At 41.9% G+C, this 21,792-nt stretch overlaps 1 long non-coding RNA gene across 1 annotated transcript; it reads left to right on the forward strand.

Annotated features, from left to right (window-relative positions):
• The first annotated feature begins 780 nt into the window (after positions 1-780).
• On the forward strand, positions 781-7,432 carry LOC131383852 (uncharacterized). The gene is made up of 3 exons (XR_009214237.1): positions 781-833; positions 6,897-7,147; positions 7,394-7,432. It is a non-coding gene; the product is annotated as an uncharacterized LOC131383852 (long non-coding RNA).
• Positions 7,433-21,792: the final 14,360 nt, after the last annotated feature.

Consider the following 21,792-nt stretch of genomic DNA (forward strand, 5'->3'; position numbering starts at 1 on the left):
GCTACCTCTTCACCCTCATTTCTCTCTTAACACCTTTTATCATAATTTCTGAAGCTCCCTTTTGTAGTTAAGAGTTAAAAGTCCTGAGGCGAGCTCTTCAGAACTCTAACACCTGCTTAGGGCTCAACTGGCAGGGGGAGAAATTGAAAAGCGGTGCAGAGTCTTTTCAGCAAAGTACTTAGCATTTTAAATAGTAGATGTTTGAAAAAAAAAAAAAGGTAACAATAGTGTTGGAAACTCTTATACCACCCCACGCAGGGAGAGGCGTGTGAAGCTGTTTCGTGGATTCATACATTGAGTTCTCAAAAACCTTCATTTACAGAGATAGTTCCAATTTGATTTTGATCAAATTAAACATCTAAGAAAGTAGACTTTTCCTTGAGCTTAGATTTATACTTTCTCCTTTAAAATTCAAACCTCCTTTCTTCTGACATCAAAGAGAGAGGACTCAAGGCTTTTAGAATCTTATTTCTAATAATATATCCCCCCAAACCCCTAGGATAATGTTTAGAAAATTAGGAAAAGAGTTTTGAAATAATTAAATGCTGGTTCTCATCTGCTATTTGATACTGGGTATAAATACCACATTCCAGGTTATTGACAAAGTTTTCGGAAACTGTGTGTGTGTTTTTAACCCTTAATGATTTAATATTATTGTCATGAATTTCTGGAGATTTTTAAGATTAAGAAGTCTTTTGTGGACTTTTTGAGGTTACAGCTTGTAATTTTTTATCTTTTTGTTCCCTAACTGGAAGAAATGGTTTAATTTTTTTTTATTCCAGCAGAGGGAGACATCTGACCATGGACACAGTATTGCTACTTGCCAGTATTCTGTAAGCCCATTTTATCAATATACATAAAAAACTCAATGTTCAAATTAACTAGTTCAATAAGTAATTTAGCTCATTGATTTTTGGGCATATCCTAAGTGCCATTACAAGCTACGGATATTTTAAATGCCATTACCTAATAGAAGGAATGTTTTAAGCACCTTTTATTGATTTTATTACTGCTTTATTTTGCTGTCTTGGTTTAAAATCATTTTAACCACTCCGTAATCAAGAAGAAATATATCGTTGGTGAAATACAGTCAATTTCCTAAAAACCTTTGACATCGTTAAATAAGGAATTACAGTTGTTAAATCATGTCAGGCAATAACTGAGGGACAGAAGAGATATAAAATTTGGAGCAGTGGGCAGCTTACCAGTAAGCTGTGCTGACCTCCAGCATTCAGAATCTGCACATGTCAGTCACACTTCGGGTTTGCTTATGGTTTTTACATCAGCAAGAAAGATTTAAAATCTCAGGTAGCAGAGAAGGTGGAAGAATGCTAGCAAAATGTGATCTCGGGACAATTACAGTGCTTTTTAAATGACTTCTTGTGACTTTCTGTTAAAATGATTCTCTAAGCAATTTTGTAATTTCATTTGCTTTTCTTGCTATACTATAGTATATTGATATTCGGCCTACGAGGGGACCAAGGCGCTCACAGGGGTCTTTTACCGCTTCCTTTTCCCGCTCATTTGATTTTATATTAGCAGTATGACTGAGCTGATCAGCTGGTTAGATGGACAGGGACTATGGTCTATACACTGTTTAATCAAAGAGGTGCAGAAGTGGGTGGTGAGCACTGAAGCTCGATACGAGCCCGCTAATGAGTTGATTGCATTGACATTTGATGTAATTTAACTGTAGAGTGGCAAATATCAATACCTGTATATGATTTGGCAGATGGTTGTTGAACTGTGATTAGAAGTTTAGAATAATTCCCGGTAAAAGAGCACCTGGCAGTAACCCAAGACTGGAGAACTGAGTTCCCCATTAAATGGAATAGGTCCAGAAAGTCAAGTATTTTGATCAGTAATAGAATCTTTCCTTTTCTTTTAGCAAATGTTAGCTTCAAGAGGAAATTGATAATTACGCATAGGTCTATTAAATGATCTTAGGGAGAGCTCTTTTCATTCCTTCAAATGAGCTCATATCTACAGTTGTGGCAGTTATTCACCGGCAAGGAAAGAAAACTAGCTAAGATGCTGATAGGCAGCATTTCAAATATATTGGCGATGTTGGAAGCACCTGGATAGCATTAATCTATTTGAGGTTGAAAACCAGATTCAGTTGTAACATTAATGATTATTCTATGTTATTTTATAATTTCAGTAAATATCTTAAGAAATAATTTAAGCTGTACTGAGCATCTATTGTATGCATGTGTAGGTGTTTCAAATACAAAGAACGCCAAGGTGATGTTTCCCTTTCCCCCGGAAAGAGGGACACGTACAATGTGCATCCAATGGGACGGTGATCAGGAGCTGTGGCCACATAGATGGGAACAGTAGGCTCCTCTGTGGGAAGAGGACATGTCGGGGAAGGCCTCACCAGGGTGTCATTTGAAATAGACCTTGAACAGTTAGAGATGGGCATGCAGAAATAGACTGGCAATACTAAAGCATAATTTGCTTTTGAAAAATTGTGAGTGAGTTTCTAAAAAATAAAGATCTTGGTGGGGCACAGTGGCTCACACCTGTAATCCTGGCAGTTTGGGAGGCCAAGCAGGGGCGGATGGCTTGAGGTCAAGAGTTCGAGACCAGCCTGGCCAACATGGCAAAACCTGGTCTCTACTGAAAATACAAAAATTAGCCAGGTGTGGTGGCATGTGCCTGTGGTCCCAGCTACTTGGGAGGCTGAGGTAGGAGAATCACTTGAGCTTGGGAGGTGGAGGTTGCAGTGAGCTGAGATTATACCACTGAACTTCAGCGTGGGTGACAGAGCGAGACTGTCTCAAAAAAAAAAAAAAAAAAAAAAGACCTTGTTTCTTGTTTTCTTTTTTCATTTTAATTATGTAATTTTAATATACCATTATACATGTGTATAAGAACAATAAAATAAATATAATGGCTTTGCCTCCCAACTGAGATACGGAATATTCCCAATATCTCGAAGCCCTGGTGGGCTCTTGGCTAACCGTGCCCTTCTGCCTTGCCAATACTTGAAATTATTTAATAATTTTATTTAGTTTTTTTAGAGTCTCGCTCTGTCACCAGGCTGGAGTGCAGTGGTGCAATCTCGGCGCACTGCAACCTCCGCCTCCTGGGTTCAAGCGATTCTCCTGCCTCAGCCTCCCGAGTAGCTGGGACTACAGGCGCCCGCCACCATGCCCAGCTAATTTTTGTATTTTTAGTAGAGACAGGGTTTCACCATGTTGGCCAGGATGGTCCTGATCTCTTGACCTCATGATCTACCCGCCTTGGCCTCCCAAAGTGCTGGGATTACAGGTGTAAGCCACCACGCCTGGCCGATGTTATTTAATATTGTTATATCCAGTTGCAAAGCACATAAACATCTGGATCTCTCAAGACCCACAACCCTTTATTCATTGGTTAGATCCATGCAAGATGAAGTAAAGGAATGGGTGGATGTGTGTCTGGTGAATTCAGACAATGTGGAAAGCTCTTTTTTTGGTGGGGAGGAAGAGGAGTCCCAGATAACCTAAGCTGCTGTCAATCTAATTTGAATAAATCAGAAAGTAGTCTGACTTATTCAAATTGTAGCTTCTGCTTCACCTTGAGCTTTGTTGTTGTTGTTATTGTTGAGACAGGATCTCACTCTGTTGCCCAGGCTGGAGTGCAGTGGTGCGATCATGGGTCACTGCAGCCTCAACTGATCCTCCTGCTTCAGTCTCCCAAGTAGCTAGGACTACAGGTGTACACCACCATGCCTGGCTAAGTTTTAAAATTTTTGGTAGAGACAATGTCTCACTGTGTTGCCCAGGCTAGTCTTGAACTCTTGGCCTCAAGCTATCCTCCTGCCTTGTCCTCCCAAATTGTTGGGATTACAGGCATGAGCCACTGTACCTGGCCCACTTTGAGCTTTATAGCTCTTTGTCCAGTATATCCAGATTGAATGACTAAACTAATAACTAATCCCAGTGTGTTGTGGTGGAGCCACATATGTCGCTATGGAGACTCAGTGATGATTTTCATGCATATAGATTTCCGTATCAGCATGGAATGGTCATCTTTACGCTTGGCAACAAGTATTTTCAGACTTACTTTTTAATTTGGCTGATGGCCATGCTCTCCTCCATCCACCCCCATTTTCATTTTCTACATTTCATAGGATTGATAGGTGAATATCTTTTTGTTGTTGTTGTTGTTTTTTGTTTTTTGTTTTTTTTTTGAAACAGAGTCTTGCTCTGTCACCCAGGCTGGAATGCAGTGGTGTGATCATAGCTCACTGCAGCCTCAACCTCCTGGTCTCAAGCGATCCTCCCACCTCAGCCTCCCAAGTAGCTGGGACTACAGGTGAATATCTTTTATATTACAGGTAATGGTTTGTTGAAAGAGTGGAACTCCACAGTATATAAACAAGCTGTTCTCTCCCTTCCTGTCAAATCCACTCTGTGGGCCAGTTTTTCCCCTGTCTCTAGGTGAAATATCAGGTGCATCTCTTAGCTTTTACAGCCTCTTTTAGACTTAAGAAAACACACCCTGGTTGTTTGTAGCCATAGAATGATCCAGTTTGTGTAATAAAAAAATGACCAGTCCAGGGTCATATTCTGACCTTCATTCAGTGTTCAAGCTGCTCTTCTTCCCAAGCTGGGTATTACTTCAGGCTGATAAGCCTATAGTAGGGGATGGGGAGGAGTTGACTTCTCCATTTCCCCTCCTGGTGCTTCCCCTCTCCACCATCCCACCACAGGCTTAGAGCTTCAAGGGGGAAGAGAGGAGGGGAGAGGCATAGGAAAGGCTTCCTTGGCAGATCCTATCCTGATTGGCTGGTTGTGTTCTCTGGCCTTGGTACATGCTCAGTCCTGACTCTCTAGAGGCACTTTTGGGTTCCCCTCTGGGAACGGCTGACTGCAGGCCACATGTTTCTACTCTGGCTGCGTTCCAGGGTCCATCTCCTCTTTCTGCGGAGGTGCCCTGACTTTTCTAGATTGGGATCTCTTTTATTTATTTGTTAGAGGGATCTCTTTTAAAATGTCCTCCTGATTGCCCTCCTGTTACATAAGGGCTAATCATCCAATTGTTGTGAAGATGAAATAAAATAATACATGTAAAGCACTCTTCCTGGCATGTTTTTGTGGAATTAATTAATGAATGGTTTGTTGGGTGCCTTCTCTGTGAGGCAGTTTGCAAGTGCTTTATAAATCTCATTATACACCAATGCTATGGATTTAAAGGAACTCAGATACATGAAGTTATTTATAAAGTTACAAAGCTAGAAAGTGGTTAAGCTGAGATTTGCATCCAGCTGTATTCAGTGATAGAGTCTCTTGTCCTTTAGATGTGGGGCTTATTGTTCTAAACCCCAGAAAATCTGGTCAATACCCATGGATCCTAGTGTCTGTTCTATCTTGTCAGTCTCTTTTTTTTTTTGAGATGGAGTCTTGCTCTGTCACCCAGGCTGGAGTGCAGTGGTGCGATCTCGGCTCACTGCAACCTCCACCTCCTGGGTTCAAGTGATTCTCCTGCCTCAACCTCCTGAGTAGCTGGGACTACAGGTGTGCACCACCACACCCAGCTAATTTTTGTATTTTTAGTAGAGATGGGGTTTCACCATGTTGGCCGGGCTGGTCTTGAACTCCTGATCTCAGGTGATCCGCCCACCTCGGCCTCCCAAAGTGCTGGGATTATAGGTGTGAGTCACTGTGCCCAGCCTTGTCAGTCTCTTGAGTGTCAAGTGTGCTCTCAGTATGCAGGGAAGCTCTTTTGGGCACTTTGACTTGACCACACCTACATGACATCTGGACAGACTTGACTTCCTCGACATGAGTCCTTCACATCCAGGGACCTTGGCCAGATTTCTACTGGTGAACCCAATTAGATTCAAGGAAATTCATCCTAAGAATCCAGATAGATCCTGGGTTTTCCTGCCAGTATATTATGCTTCAGTATTTCACAGGAGTTCATGGCATATGTGAAATCCTGGGACTCAGAGAACAATCTCGGGATGCAGAGAGATGACAGTGGGGAAGTAACCACACGTCTGTCTCTTGCCTCCATTGGTTCAAGAAAAGGCACCAAGTTTTACCCACTAAAGTTCTGTGATGCCGACTGCCACAGAGGACTCCCGGGGCGACCTGTTCAGATTGGCCATCTCAGCAGAGGGGCCTGGAAGAATACAGATTCTTGTTCATTCTTATTTACGTGGAACTGTGGGTTAAGAAAATCTGCTTTGGAAAGAATTGGCCAGAAATAGACTAGGATAAGGCAAACCATGGAAAGGAAACAAAACCACTGGAACATTAGACTTAATTTGTTTCAGTAAAGTGTTGTTTAATGAAATCCTAATGTTCAAGCTTGGCCCTGCATACACTGCTAGGATATGTAGACTTAATCAGAATTCTGTAAAAATCTACATTAAAATTAGCTAGCGTCTTGCCCCTTTAACTTCATGCCTGCCAAGCAGCAAACTGCCACAAGTAGATAATTTGAAAGCCTGACTTTTATTTGCTCTTGCTGCTTGGGGCAAAATGAAGTTGAACCCCAGATTGTAAACTAGCCAATTTCTGTTGTGCAGACAGTTATTCAGCCAATTTATGTGGATTACTAACCCTTCTTTACTCTGCTGTGACGATATTGTCAGGAAAATGCATTCAAAGTTCTTATTTTGTGAACTGTAAAATGAGTGGGGTCTTGTGAGAAGAATACTGACTCTAGTCCTGGTTTTGACTCTATGGAGGATATAGCAATAATCAGAAAAAGATATTCTTTACTTTTTGTGTCTCAGCTTCATCCCCCAAGAAAGTACAAATAATAAGACCTGTCCTTTAGGATTTTGTAAGGCTGTTATGGCAAAGTATTTTGAGCTCCTTGGAGAAAAAGGCTATTCAGTAAGATAGCATTGTTAGTCCTGTTAACGTCAATTATATTCTGAAATATGATTTCAGAATTTCAGATCCTGGGACCTGAGATTGAACCGGCAGCTGATCAATTCTGTGGAATTTAGAGTTCTTGTTCTCGGCACTGAACCAGAATTTTCTTTGGCAAAAGAGGGAAAGCATACAATTATGGTCAGAAACATAATAATAAATCCACTGTAACAACCTTCTTTCCACCACATATCTTTGCTGGTATTTATCTGAATATCCAGCTTATAAAAACAAGAAGAGATTGTCATTTCAACAGCACCAGCAACTCTGTGAGTACACAAAACCATTTAAACTATGATCTGTTTTTATTTTTCCAATGTGCATGTTTGAAAGATTTTTCTTTCTTTTTGTTTTGAAAATTAAAGAAAGGAAATAAACAGTTAAAAGTATGGAAGGTCTACCCGTGCTGCTTTTTCTACACCTTGAGGACTAGCAAAATCTTTAATATGAGACTTTATTTGTACAAAGCAAAACTTCAAAACCACTCAAAAGCTTTTCTTATTAACTGCTGTCAGTCCTGTGATTTACAGAGGCAATAAAGAACTAGAGGGGGCACATTTATCATGGAGTTCTGCACACCAGGAGCCATTTTCTCCAGCGGTAAAGGCAAGTGATAAAACGAATTCTTTTGTTCTATAACCAAGACACATTCCCTGTTCCCTGTTCTCTAAACTTGGGCACACCAGGCTGCTCTAGTGGCAGCCTGGCACTGCCCCATCCACACTGAATGATAAATTGTTAGCACAAAAACATTGATGGCACACCTGGAACACCTGGCTGTGAACAGTGCGATGTGCTTTACCTTCAACACACAATAGTTAGCCGCCAACATATTTGTACTATGAATTCCCAGTTTACTTTGAATAACACATTGTGTATGGGCTTATTTTCATATTGGAAGAGAAAGGAAGGGAATGTTAAATAGTGTGAAGGGTTTTGTTTTGTTTAGTAAAGATCATAACATTTAAATTTTGAATCCCAATTTTCTTGTGGTAGCAAAGAATGCCTCATCTGAATTTTAATGTGGGAAAGCAAAACTAGTTCTGGTATACATTTTTTCAATTCACTTTGTATTTGATTTTGAGTTTGTGTTATGTGTTTTAGGCAGGCAGGTGTGATGCACAGAGGTGCTTTTAAGCTGTCTCTGAGCTTTGATTACACATTTGTGAGTTTTTGAAATGAATTAGGCAGGCTTTGAGCTAAGCTGAACATAAAAGCTACAACAGTTTTGCTGTTTGGGAGACTTACAAAATGGAGTATTTTTTAATATTCTATAATTGAGTACATCCATCATCCAGCCGTATTTATTAAGTACTCACCTGTGCATGACAATGTGTCGGGCACAAAGATTACTGTAAAAGATGCCAATTATTTGGAACCAGAGACAATGGTAGTGTTTACACTTATGAGAAAATGAACACAAATGTTAAATTGTGAATGTTATTCCTAATGGGGCAAATTATGTAGTTAATTTAGTCTCTGAAAGAGACAAGCGTGGTCAAGTAAAATCTCTTGACATGTCCTGCTTATACAATAGTTAACTCTGCTCCTTGTTGGTGTCTTAATGAAAAATAATATGTTCCAAAGAGAGTAGTAAGGCAGAAGCTATTAAAAATCCAGGAAAAGAAAATTCAGACTGGGTGCTTTTGTGACTTCTTGGCCATTCTTATAAACTTTTGGCTGGGAAGGAATTTGGAACAGTGTTATGTGGGAGTTTCACTTATCCATCCATTCTTTGCAATGTATAATTTAGTGGTTAAACTTATTCTCTTTCTTCTGTCACTATCAGTTTCTTTTCACAGGAAGGGAAATAGGTCCTTCTGTCAGTAATTTGGCAAAAGTGCTGAAAAGCCCATTATTCCTGTTGGAGAGAAAGCAAACCACCCCTGGTATGTGAGGACCTGGCAGGCTTCATAGAGAGAGATGAGTCCAAGCAAGCAGCTTTGAGTGAGAGATAGGTTTTTATTCTCCAAGAGACACTGAGCATCAGACAGTCTTGTTTTTTTTTAGAGACAGGGTCTCACTCTATCGCCCAGGCTGGAGTGCAGCAGTGCGATCATAGCTCGTAACAGCCTTCAGCTTCTGGGCCCAAGTGATCCTCCCACTGAAGCCTCTCAAGTAGCTAGGACTACAGGCACACGCCACCATGCCTGGCTAATTTATTTTTATTTGTTTATTATTTTTGTAGAGATGAGGTCTCACGATGTTGCCCAGGCTGGTCTCCAACTCCTGGGCTCAAGCAATCCTCCCATCTCGGCCTCCCAAGGCACTGGGATTATATGCATGAGCCCCTGTGCCTGACCTAGACATTCTTCTTCAACCCACTAACATTTTCTCAGAGCGGAGTTGTCCTCCACCTCCACCCCTGCCTTTAAAACAAATTTGTTGCTATAGAAGACACAGAATGGAGAAGGAAAAAAAAGCCAAATCATTTGAATAAAGAAGTCATAGTTAATGGATTTTGTGTTGTGGACTCTATACATTGGGAAGGGAGTGCATAAAGGATGGGGAAATTGAACGCTTTGTTTCATGGTGCACTTCTTTTTTTTTTTTTGAGCTGGAGTCTCACTCTGTTGCCCAGGCTGGAGTGCAGTGGCGCAATCTTGGCTCACTGAAACCTCCGCCTCCTGTGTTCAAGTGATTCTCCTACCTCAGCCTCCCCAGTAGCTGGGATGACAGGCATGCACCACCATGCCTGGCTAATTTTTGTATTTTTAGTAGAGACAGGGTTTCACCATGTTGGCCAGGCTAGTCTCAAACTCCTGGCCTCAAGTGGTCCACTTGCCTTGGCCTCCCAAAGTGATGGAATTACAGGCATGAGCCACTGCTTCTTTTTTTTTTTTTTTTTTTTTTTTGAGACTGAGTCTTGCTCTGTCGCTTAGGCTGGAGTGCAGTGGCGCGATCTCGGCTCACTGCAAGCAGTGCCTCCTGGGTTCACGCCATTCTCCTGCCTCAGCCTCCTGAGTAGCTGGGACTATAGGCACCCGCCACCACGCCTGGCTAATTTTTTTGTATTTTTATTAGAGACGGAATTTCACCGTGTTAGCCGGGATGGTCTCGATCTCCTGACCTCGTGATCCGTCCGTCTTGGCCTCCCAAAGTGCTGGGATAACAGGCTTGAGCCATTGCGCCCGGCCGGTGCACTTCTTATAGTACTTCCTTAACCAAAGGGAGCCACTGTGGGGTATCAGAGGGAAGCATCGTTACTAACCTTAGCACATGCAAGCCTAAAGTTTTGGCTAATTTGGATGTCTGGGCACCATTGCAAAAAGACTGTCATAACCATTTGCTATGATTTTAGGTTCATACTTCACTGTTGGAAGGAAGGAAAAACTTTTTACAGAGGCTTACTTTTTTATATGGCTTTGAAGGGAATTGCATTTTATTTCTGACACTTATTGTATTGTAAAATCTCTAGTCTCTGATATTTAAAGGTGGAAACTTTTAACTTTCTCTCTTTTTAAAAAAAACAACAGAACTCTAGGGGCTTTTTAGTACTCTAGCCTCTCAAATAATCCTAAAGCTTTGAAAAATGAAATACTTTATTTTATGAAGGAGTTTTGGGGTCAATTTTTTTTCCCCTAAAATGTATGCTTTCATGTTGGGTAGTTTAAAGACCAGCTGTTAACTGAAACCAACCGTCAATGAAGTTGCATAAAGTTGTGTTTCCTATTGGTCTTGTATCTTTCCTATTAGTCATTTATGAAAGGATACAGGAACATCTAACAGAACTCCAAACAAAAATTGAAAAAACAGATGTTGAAACCGTATTGGCTTGATGGTTTGCTATTTTTTTTTTAAGTAAAAAAGGTTAGTAATTATTAGTGGATTATGAAATAAGGCTTGTTTTGCGAACTTACCACAAAATTGTTAGTAGTAACTTGCAGTTGAAAATTGATGTTTTACTTACTGGAATTTCAGAGGCTAAAAAAAAAAAAAGAGTTGAAGTTTATGCCTGGGAGCACCATGGAGGAGGAACTATGACATTTTCAATACTTGGGCATGTATGAGCCTCTAAAGGTGTGTTTATTATGTTGTCATGGTGAGCAGTGAATTAAAAAAATAACAAGACTGCTCCTTGGGTAGTTGTGACTTATTGGTAGTTATCTTTACAAGAGTTCCATGCTGACTTAAGTAAAGATCTTCAGGGGGAAAGAAAAAAACAAACTTTATTTTTCAAATAAATTCTGCTAAGAGCCTACAGGCTTCCATGACACTGCACTGAATTGTTATTAATGTGCACTGCTGTGAGAGTAACGTGTGCTGCTGTTTAACAATAACCCCTTCCTCTGGAATTTAAGAAAAGCGGTAAGAAAATGAGAGGCAGATTTCAGTATCGCTGCTGCAGCGAGTGTGCTGGTTGATGGGTCCAACATTTTTATCATTGCTTGTGCAAGAAAGTGTAGAAAGAGGCCGTTATTTGGGGTCAGGTCACATATGGGACTGGTGAAGTTGTTGGAGAGACATTTTTGGCGAGCAAAGCCGTTGCTCCTGGCTGGGAAAAGGTTTGTTTAACCTCTTGCCTTTACTTTGGGTGCCCCATTTCTGTCCTTCTTCCAAGGGTTATGTGTGGTATTTTTTTTTCTTTTTGAGACAGAATCTCATTCTGTCGCCCAGGTTGGAGTGCGGTGGTGCAATCTCAGCTCCTGCAGCCTCCGCCTCCTGTGTTCAAGTGATTCTCCTGCCTCAGCCTCCCAAGTAGCTGGGATTACAGGTGCGCACCACCATGCCCAGCTAATTTTTGTATTTTTAGTGGAGACAGGGTTTCACCATGTTGTCCAGGGTGGTCTCAAACTCCTGGCCTCAAGTGATCCACTTGCCTCGGCATCCCAAAGTGCTGGGGATTACAGGCATGAGCCACTGCACCCAGCCCATATGTGTGGTATTTTTGAAGGCAGGGATGTGATCTTTCAAGGGTCTTCCTTGTTAACTTTAGAAATCTGTTAATAAAACCAAATATTTAGCACATATCATTGTCCTTTCTAAGGTCGATGATTAGCAGACTTGCTTTGAAATTCATTATTATGATTATAGATGCCTTTTTCAATTGGAATTACCTTTAAGGTTTCCTCCAGCTTGCATTTCCAAATGTCATCCAGTAATCTTTCCTCCCCTCTCTTTCTTCTCCTCCACTGTGTCTTCTGGCCATGAGAGACTGTTTGCTCTTCTCCAAATGTGCCCTTTAGCATCTTGCCTCTGTGCTATTGCTTGGGCTGTCTTATGGAATATGCCAACTCCTACCATTCTGTAAGGACCAGATCGTATTATATTGCTTTGGAGAATGTTTCCCAAATCCCTGCACACACTTCATGGAATAAAATAGAGATCCTCCCGCCTGGACCTCCCACAGCACTGGGATTACAAGTGTGAGCCACTGTGCATGCTCTATTTGTTACCATGTATTCTTTATTAACTTATTTAGGAACTTGCCTTCTGTCTTTCTAGGAATAGTGGCCCCTGCAAGTTAGAGGCAGTGTGATTCTTTATTATTATTATTTTTTTCTGAGATGGAGTCTCACTCTGTCACCCAGGCTGGTGTGCAGTGGCACGACCTCAGCTCACTGCAGCCTCCACCTCCTGGGTTCGAGTGATTCTTCTGTCTCAGCCTCTCGAGTAGCTGGGATTACAGGCGCCCGCCACCACGCCCGGCTAATTTTTGTAGTTTTAGTAGAGATGGGGTTTCACCATGTTGGCCAGGCTGGTCTCAAACTCCTGACCTCAAGTGATCTACCTGTCTTGGCCTCCCAAAATGTAGGGATTACAGGCATGAGCAACTGCACCTGGCCAGGCAGTGCGATTCTTACCTTTGTATCCTGCCTCTGATCTAGTATAGCACCTAACATGGTTATACAGTAGATAAATATCTCAGTGGTTGGCTGTGCACAGTGGCTCATACCTGTAATCCCAGCACTGCTTGCTTGACACCAAGAGCTCAAAGCTGCAGTGAGCTATGATTGTACCACTGTACTCCAGTCTGGGTAGCAAAGCGAGACCTGTCTCTTAAAATTAAAAAAAACAAACCCAGCAATTAAAAATCAATCCTGGCGGGGTGCGGTGGCTCACGCCTGTAATCCCAGCACTTTGGGAGGCCAAGGTGGGCAGATCACCTGAGGTCAGAAGTTCAAGACCAGCCTGGCCAATATGGAGAAACCACGTCTCTACTAAAAATACAAAAAATTAGCCAGGTGTGGTGGCGCGTGTCTATAATCCCAGCTACTTGGGAGGCTGAAGCAGAAGAATCGCTTGAACCCAGGAGGCAGAGGTTGCAGTGAGCCGAGATTGTGCCATTGCACTCCAGCTTGGGCAACAAGAGTGAAACTACATCTCAAAAAAAAAAAAAAAAAATCAATCCTAGGTGATTGTGGATAATTTATAACATAACATGAGACATTTAAGGAATCCAGAAACCTGTTAATTAGTCATTTAATTCTAATTCTGGTGGGTGGAGTTTTATTTTATTTTATTAGGGAGGACTCATGACCATTAGGGTGACAAGTGTCACCAAAGATGGTGGCTGATAAGGTTCCTTCTGGTGTACAGTATCTCCTTTGCTGTCTCTGGTGTTTCTGCGATGCCATCGAGTGTACTTTGTGATGGGGGAAAAGATACTTCCACAGTCTGAAAGCTGGTATTTTGGAGAACATTTAAAATATTTATCTAAGGCCCATGCATTTTTCAACTAATCTGTACTTTTCCACAAATTGGTAGGGGTCTTAGAGACTGTTTAAAGCCACTACCTCACCTGGGCAGAAATCTCTTGACGTATATACAGCTACTGTGTGCCCACAAAAATGAAAAAAAATAAAGAAAAAAAAGAAATCTCTTGATGGACCTTCCTGATTGTGTCTACTTCAACATACCAGTGATGTGGACATCACGCCCCTGACCATCAAGGGAAAGCTGAGAGAGGTAAAGTCTCTTCCTGTCAGTTTCCCCAACTTTAAGTCACTTTTCTTTTTTTTTTTTTGAGACAGGGTCTCACTCTGTCACCCAGGCTAGAGTGTGGCAGCGTGATCTCAGCTCACTGCATTCTCCACCTCCCAGCTTCAAGCGATCCTCCCACCTCAGCCTCCTGAGTAGCTGGGATCACAGGCACGCCCAACCAATTTTTGTATTTTTGTAGAGATGGGGTTTCACCATGTTGGCCAGGCTGATCACGAACTCATGGCCTCAGGCGATCCATCTGCCTCGGCCTCCCAAAGTGCTGGGATTATAGGTGTTAGCCACTGCCCCGCCAAAGTCCCTTTCCCTTTTAAGTATCCTCTTTTTTAGCCTAGGTATTTCTAATTCCCTCCACTATGTGGATTCAGTTCCCCACCCAACATAGTTAATTGGCTCAGAGATGGACACCTCGTTAGTACCAGTTCTTCCACTCACTGGCCAGTGACCAATCCAGTGTTCTCTTTCAGGGTTGGGTGTGGTGGCTCATGCCTGTAATCCCAGCAGTTTGGGAGGCCAAGGTGAGTGGATCAGCTTGGGCTTGAGTCCAGGAGTTGGAGACCAGCCTGGGCAACATGGCGAAACCCTGTCTTAAAAAAAAAAAATTAATGTTCTCTCCCAGGAATCTGACTCAGAGACAGAAACTGTAGCTAGTTAGCAGTGGGAAGCTGAGCTAAAGGGTCACATCAGGTAGGGGCCCAAGTCAGCTCTGTGGCAAGCTGAAGTTGCATGAAAGCTGCCACTGAGGTGGAACAGAAGCCACAAGTTATAGGAAGCTGGTTGCAGAGAGCATGGAGCATAGCCACACAGAGAAATTCAGTGGCAGGGAACTCATGCCGTCCCAGAGACGGATGGAAAGAGAGGCTGAGTCAGGCCCTGACGTGGAGCCTCATGGGTGCTGGAACTGGGAAATTTTCCTCCAATGGCATCTGCCTTGCTGGTACTCAGCACTGAAGAGGCAGTTCAGTACTCAAGTTACTCAAGAGGCAGTTCAGTGCCTGTCTCTCGAGGCCACAGTTGTTAAGATCATGGACTCTGGTAGGAGACACAATTCAACCAGTAAGGAGACTGCTGGGATTTGGGTCCTGTCTCTGCCGCTTACAGCTGTGTAACTTGGGGGAAGTTACTTACTCTCTCTCCAGGCCTTCATCTCCCCATATGTGGAATGGGCATAGTACTAAGACCTGCATCATAACATTGTCAAGGGATCCAACAAATTAACGTGTGGATGGCATTTCACTTGAAATAGTGCCTGGCCCCCAAAATGTTGGCGAATACCATCATTATTATGTTTTTTGAGACAGACTCTTGCTCTGTCCCCCAGGCTGGAGTGCAGTGGTGTGATCTCGGCTCACTGCAACTTGCGCCTCCTGGCTTCAAGTAATTCTCCTGCCTCAGCCACCCGAGCCCCTGAGATTACAGGCGTGCACCGCCACACCTGGCTAATTTTTATATTTTTTTCTAGTAGAGACGGGGTTTCGCCATGTTGCCCAGGCTGTTCTGGAACTCCTGAGTTCAAGCCATCTGCCCACCTTGGCCTCCCTAAGTGCTGGGATTAGAGGCATGATCCACCATGCCCAGCCGCGAATACCATTATTAAAATTGCAACAGGAGTGCTTGTTTTAATATCTGAGAAATTATGCAGGCCTTTTTTCTGAAAGTAAAATATAGCAGTTGAGACCGTAGACTCTAGCATCTGACTACCTGTCTAGTTTCAAAGCACACCATTTGTAGCTTTGTGATGGAAGTTATATAAGCTTCTCGTGCCTTGGTTTCTTCATTTATCAAATAGGGATGATAGTAGTACCTACCGCATAGAGTTCCTGGACATTTGGAAAAGAACTTGTATAGCAGGGATCACAATAAAAAATATTATTAGCCAGGTATGAAGGCTCATCCCTGTGAACCCAGGGACTTGAGAGGCTAAGGCAGGAGGATTGCTTGAGGCTAGGAATTCGAGACCAGCCTGGGCAACATAGTGAGCTCCTGTTTCTAAAATAAGTAAATAAATAAAATAATTAGTCAGGTGTGGTGGTGTGGTGATGTGCACCTATACTCCCAGCTACTCAGGAGGCTGAGGCGGGAGGATCACTTGAGCCCAGGAGGTTAAGGCTGCAGTCAGCTGTGAACATGCCACTGTACTCCAGCTTAGGGGATAGAGCAAGAACAGATCTCTAAAGAAAAAAAAAGATAATTCAACTTATTATTCTTACCTCTAGTGACTTTGGTATGTCTTAGGGTTCTCATTATGACATATTATATTTATGGAGCTATAGAAGACCTGGAAATATTTACTTGGATGAAATTCTGTCTCTTTTCTCCTTAGAAGATCATAGTCTCTCTGATGGTCATCCCCAACCAGTGTAGGGCTACACCAGGAGCCTCCAGAGTAAAGCCAGGAGATGCCTAATAGGCAGCAGAAAGTGTGGCTTTGGAGTTCAGGAAAGAAGTTGAGAGTAAAGGTATAGATTTGAGTAGGTACAGCAGAAGCCAGAGGTGTGGAGGAGATTCCATTGGAAGGATGTTCAGAATGAAAAGAAAAAAACAGGACTGGCACAGATTTCTGGCATGGGATTTGAGGATGGCTGAGATTTTGGAGTGGACTGGAGAGGGACAGAGCAAAATGAGTTAGCAGATATTACTCAGTGTAGTCAGACAAGTGATACCAATAGTGAACATGATTGAAAATACACTATGTGTTCCAACATTCATTGACTCATTTAATCTCCTTAACAACTGTTAGGGAGGTAGTGTTATACTTCTAATTTTCAGATGGGAAAATTGACATATGGAGAAGATAAGTAATTTGCCCAAGGTGGCAAAGCTAGTAAATGATAAAACCAGCAGAATCTGAACCTGTATAATTTCATTCTAGATCTCACCATCTCCAAGGACACATGAAAGCAAAATCAGAATAAATAAGGGCGAACAAGTTGTCTCAGTTGGTATTCAGGTGATTGATGTTCTCTATTTTTGTCTATTTGTTTTATTATTAAGTTTTTAAACCAACAGTGCATTTTTTTTTTTTTTTTTTTTTTTTTAGCAAGAATAATTCCGCAGGTGTTCAGAAGCCAAACGGCTGTGAATTGAGTCATGAAAGTGTATTGGTCAGGTTTTGCTGCCATCATACTGCTTAACAAGCAACTGCTTGTTACTTTCATAACAAGCAAGATGTTGGTAGGTTACAGCCATAAACACTTACTTTTTTGCTCATGGATCTGTGGTTTGGCTAAAGAGGCTCTGCTTTAGGCTATAAATTGGGCTTAGGTCTGCTCTACACATGTGTTAGCTTCTAGGGCTGCCATGACAAAGTACCACAGAGTGGGTGGCTTAAACAACCGAAATTAATTTTCTCATGGTTCTGAAGGCAACAAGTCCAAGATCAAGGTGTTGGCAGAGTTGATGTCTTTGGAGGCCTCTCCACTTGGCTTGCAGATGGTGCCTTCTTGCTGTGCCCATGTGTCCCCAGTGTCTCTGTGTGTGTCCAAATTCCCTCTTCTTGTAAGAACACCAGTCAGATTGGATTGAGACCCACCCTAAAGGCCTCATTTTTACTTAATCACCTCTTAAGGGCTTTATCTCCAAATACAGTCACATTCTGAGGTAATGGGGCGTAGGACTTCAACCTGTGAATTTTGGGAGACACAATTCAACTCATAACAATGTCTCTCCTCTTCCTGGGACTTGAGGCTAAGTGGGACATACTCTTCTCCTGGTAGAGGGCAGATGTGCCAAGAGGGGCAGGAAGAAAGATATGACGCTGCTCAAGGCCTCAGCTTGGACCTAGCTCTGTCCTGTCCACATTCTATTGTTTAAGACAGGTCACATAACCAAGCCCAACAGGATCTTGCTTTGTTGCCCAGGCTGGTGTGCAGTGCAATCCATGGCTCACTGTAGCCTTGACCTCCTCGTCTCAAACCATCCTCCCACCTCTCAGCCTCTCGAGTAGCTGGGACTACAGGCACACACTAACATGCCTGGCTAATTTTTGTATTTTTTCTTGAGACAGGGTTTTGCCATGTTGCCCAGGCTGGTCTTGAACTCCTGGGCTCAAGCGATCTGCCCACCTTGGCCTCCCAAAGTGCTGGGATTCCAGGTGTGAGCCACTGCATCTGGCCAAGAAGTTTTATAAATGTAGAAAGATGGGCTAGTAGCCATGCAGAGACACCCATTCCCATCGACATGTCAATGGTGTGTAACCGAAGGATTTCGTTGACCGTTTCCCAGAATAAACCTGCCAATGGGAGGGAATGGAACAGGACTGCCCCTCCCCTCCAGCCACCCTGGGCTCCTTGGCTACTCCTGAATGCCTGCTCCTTGCTCATGCTGTTGTCTCTGCTGAATGCCTTTCCCCATTTTTCTTTTCCTGGATAATTGTTATTCATCCTTCAAGACTCAGTTTAACGGTCACTTTCCCATGATGCTTCTCTTTCCCTGAGGCAAAGCAGGTACTTCCTTTTCTGTTCTCTCACAGTTTCTCTGTATCAGCTTTTATTACTTTTTAAATTATAACTTTGTGTAACTCAGAAATCAACTTTCCCCCATCCTCTGGGTCCAACATCATCACACTCAGTTTATGCCCTGGGCCCACGAGGATTTGAGGTTCAGCTCTGCTTGGTCACCACCACAAAACCCCAAATGATGCCGCCATTGGCACCTGCCAGATGGAAACAGAAACCAAGAGTACAAAGTCAGGTTCACTTATATGAAAGTATTAAAAGAGAAGTTGATTGTGGAGGGGAGGTGGAAGAAGGGTTTATGTCATACTCCAAGGCAAATAACTACAGAAATCCCTTCTTGACATTTCTTCTCTCTCCCCAAATTTCTTCTTGGCCCCTGGGGTTTCTTTGCCTGCTTGGCAATGTCCAGTCACTCTGGCTTTTGCAGGGCTGCTGGGTTGTACTGTGTAGGGGTGCCGTTCACTCCCTAGAATCTGATGTGCATAGTGCCCTTTAGAGTTGTACACTGTGGCCCTGGGCCAGTTGTGTCTTCTCTCTTGCACACCTGCTTGCACCTTTGGAACCCTCAATCTCTGTTTTCTGTTATGCATAACAATTTGGCTAGCTCCTCCACAGCATAGCAGCACTCAGCCCAGAGGAGGGAATATAGGAACTGACTTCAGAAGGCTTAGTGAGCATTTTTTGTTATTTTAGGATGCCCTTTGGTAGACTCATCTTCCTAGTGGCTCATTTTCTAAACTCAGGTGATGTCCCCTCATAAGAAATTCTTACTGTAGCTCTTAGGACAATGCTTATCCTTTCTATCTGTCTGTCTTTCTAGATAGGGTCTTGTTCTGATGCCCAGACTGCCAGACTGGAGTGCGATGGCGTGATCCCAGCTCCCTTCAGCCTCATCCTCCTGGGCTCAAACGAATTTCCCACCTCAGCCTCCCAAGTAGCTGGGACCACAGGTGCTTGCCACTACACCTGGCTAATTTTTGTAGTTTTTTTCATAGAGCTGGGGTCTTGGTATGTTGTCCAGGCTGTTTTCAAACTCTTGGGCTGAAGTGATCCTCCTGCCTTGGCCTCCCAAAGTGCTGGGATTACAGGTGTGAGCCAGCACGCCCAGCTGACTATGATATTCAAGGCAGGAATTTTGCTATATTCATTTTTTATTTCCACATTCAATACAGTCCCTGGAACATAGCAAGTGTTTCAAAAATGTTGCCTGAATAACTAATTGAGTACAGTTCAATGTTCTTCATTTTCAATTATAATCAAGAAGCCAAGGGAATGTGAATCAGAAACCAGTAAGTATATTTCCACGTTCCCAGAACTGAACTAGAATTGTTATTAAACCTGAACTTGAACTAAACTGAAACAAAGCTCTTGATATTTTCATTGTAAATTGGTTGCTTACTGGCTTGAGCCAGAGATAAACTGCAGTACTGCTGAACTCAAAGTAGTCCTAATCTGAAAAATGAACTGGTTTGATTCTTTAGTTAGGTACTTGGACATCCTATGAATATGAAACTACTATTTTGTTGACAGTGAATAGATTAACTCATAGGTGAGATCTTTTCCTGTTTCTTCAAGTGAGAAACAGAAAAAGGATCTCTTATGAGATCCTCTGACCTGAATGTAATTATTTTAGGGATCTCCAGAATATTGAGCATAGTCTTATCTCATTCATCTATTCCATGATTCCTTACCTTACTGACAACAACCTATTCTAGAATAAGATGAAAATCAATTAGTGGGGAAATCAGGAGATAGGAGTAGGGGATCTTTTGAGGCACAGAATAGCAAACTAAAGATAGGGAAAAAAAATAAAGCCAGGAAAACCTTTGTATCTAAGTATATGCCTAAAAGCCTTACTCATTTTACTAAATGGCATTATAAACTTTAACAAAATAAAAACAATAAAAATAATAATGGGTATTTGGAAGCAATGGTAGTAATATGCAGTCAAGTTGGACTTGCTAGAAGAAAATTGGATAAATTATGAGAAAAAAACATTTCAATTTTACCTACTTTTCTTCTTGATTGGAGAAGAATTTATCATTGGTTTACCAGTCAAAAAATAGCGTTTCTTCCCCTTCAGTTATTTGAATTTGCTGTCAAAGCAAACTAAAATCCAGTGAGTAATTTCTGAGCTGTGTACTTTAATTTGGCTACATAGATCAGTCTATGGAAAATATTTCTTAAAAGTGTTTGCCTTCCATTAAAAAGAATATGTATGGCCCCAAATATTCTTTATCATGAAATGATACATTGTCTCATTGGTTCTTACAATCTGGTGATAGCTCCTTTAGTTTTCCCATGATTTTATTAGAGTTTAGAAAAGGTTAATTTGTTATCCACTGATCTTAGTGGAAGAAGATTTTTTAAAAATATAATATTGCAAACCATCCTAGTAGGGTATGAAGGTAACACCACAAGGGGGTACTATAATTTTATCAAATTTATCCTGGTAAGTTGGCTCAGAAGGTGAAATGATTAGGGCCTGCAGAGTTAATTTTAATATGCTAATTCATCACAGCAAGTTGGGAACTTAAATAAAATGATACAATCAATATACTTTTATGGGATGTAGAAAGACTTAGTAAGGTCATTTGTAGATTATATTAGAGCTGCATTTAGACTTACTGGGTTTAAAATTCAGCATTCTTTAAAAAAAAAGCAGCAGATGTCTGACGTATGCATTTTAGTGACCTTTGAATTAAGAAATGAATGTCAAATTGTGTGGATCTTGATACGGGTTCTTAAAATAAATTAACTCTCTGGTCTCTCCTCTAAAAATAGCTAGGATCAAGCCTTTAGATCTTAATTTTCTTAGTGTCGCAACACAGAAAATGTTGGAGGATGTTAATCCTGGAAGGGATTTTTTGAAAGGATATTTAGTCATAGAAGACTTTAGTTTCTTAATGTGCCTCTGAAAATGATTCCACAATTTTGCTTGGTAATAAATTTGAGTGGTTTGAAGCCCCTCTTGGCTGGACAACTGAAATCTTTGAAGGTGCTTCTAGGGCCAAAGGATTTCTTTTTTTTTTTTTTTTTAATTTTTAAATGTAACATCCTGGCACCCTATGTGTTTATATGCTAATTTTAGCAGATATTCACTTGCTGAGCAAGGTGGACCATGGTATTTGAAATAAGCTAATGATTTATGTATGTGGAAGAACAAGTGTTTACAGGCTACAAATAAATAGACTGTTAGGTATTCCATCTTTTCTTACCTACTTACCCAGTAGCATAGACAGGATGTTGAACCAATATTTAGAATCATGCTGGGATTAAATGAGATAATGTCTGTAAACTGCCTAGCACAGTAGCTGGGGCAATGGTGAGGTAACCCGCAGCCTTAGGGCTGCTGGAGACCTCCTTGGCTCTGCCACGTGGCTCTCATTCTCACTGCAAAATGCAAAGATTGGAGCACTGCCTCTGTGTCCCCACTTCTCAAATATGCACAAATGTTAGAATGTTGTGCTTGAGAAGCAGAGCTGTTTTTCTTGACATTCTACTCAGTAAAGTAG

Source organism: Hylobates moloch, unplaced genomic scaffold (assembly GCF_009828535.3).
Source record: "Hylobates moloch isolate HMO894 unplaced genomic scaffold, HMol_V3 SCAFFOLD_6, whole genome shotgun sequence".
Taxonomy (NCBI): domain Eukaryota; kingdom Metazoa; phylum Chordata; class Mammalia; order Primates; family Hylobatidae; genus Hylobates; species Hylobates moloch.